Source organism: Galeopterus variegatus, unplaced genomic scaffold (genome assembly GCF_000696425.1).
Source record: "Galeopterus variegatus unplaced genomic scaffold, G_variegatus-3.0.2 Scaffold44631, whole genome shotgun sequence".
Lineage (NCBI taxonomy): Eukaryota > Metazoa > Chordata > Mammalia > Dermoptera > Cynocephalidae > Galeopterus > Galeopterus variegatus.
Genome location: NW_007770742.1, coordinates 2,196 through 3,228, shown reverse-complemented (window position 1 = coordinate 3,228; position 1,033 = coordinate 2,196). Strand labels below are relative to the sequence as shown.

Here is a 1,033-nt window from a genome sequence, read left to right as displayed (position 1 = left end):
GGAGATCAAATTTCCACATGAGTTTTGGAGGGGACAACACATCCAAACTCCATCAAGCCCTGATTCAGAGCATTCAGAAACCAAGATCTGGGTGCTAGGTGTGCTTACTGTGACTGGGGTGTTGCTGCTCCCAGGTTCTCTCAGCAGACAGAGCTAGGAAATTGTATATAATTTTGTAAAGTTTATTCCTAAGTATTTTCTTCCTTTTAAAATCAAGATATAATTCACATACTATAAAATTCACCTTCAGTGTACAAATAATTGGCTTTTAGTACATTTGCAAGGTTGTGGAATCATCACCACTATTTACATATATCTCAATATCTGATTCCAGAATATTTTCTTCACCCTATAAAGAAACCACTAATCTACTTTACATCTATATGGATTTTCTTATCCTGGGTATTTCATACAAATCATTTCCTTTTTTGGTGCATCATAAATGGAATTGTTTTCTTAATTTTATTTTCGTATTGTTTATTGCAAGTCTATGAAAGTACAGTTGATTGTTGTATAGGAGGTGATCTTGCATCCTGCAACCTTGCCTAACTTGTTTATTAGGTCTAATAGTGTTTTTTGTGGATTCCTTACGATTTTTTTTTTCAGGTTTCAGAGTGATGTTCAATGCTATGTGCATGAAAACACAATGCAGTTTCCAGAAATGAACAAAAAAGTCTTAGGTTGCACTGTGGAATTCCTTGGCATCCATCTTGAGGGCTTGGGTTGTTTCAGCTGCAGCAGATGCTGAGATGAAAGGAGCCAGCACCACTAGACACCACAGGGATCCGCAGACAGTCCAGTTTAATTAACTGTCCTTCTTAAATTTGCCATTGATGTACAACACCCAGTCCAGAATCAGCCACCAGCTCCATGGTGCCCACATCACCCCACATGCCCGCTGTGGGGACCCAGTTGTTGGCCAGCTCCGGGTAGTGCAGGCCCAGGAACCTGCTTAGCATCGTGGCGCCATTAGCACCTTCAGGGTTATCCTGTCCTGCCAGCCTGGACATGTTGCTGATTCCTTACGATTTTA

The 1,033-nt window shown here is 40.8% G+C and overlaps 1 pseudogene; it reads right to left on the bottom strand.

The window, feature by feature from the left end:
• Positions 1-805: 805 nt before the first annotated feature.
• LOC103584116 lies at positions 806-959 on the bottom strand (annotated as a pseudogene).
• Between the last annotated feature and the right edge of the window lie 74 nt (positions 960-1,033).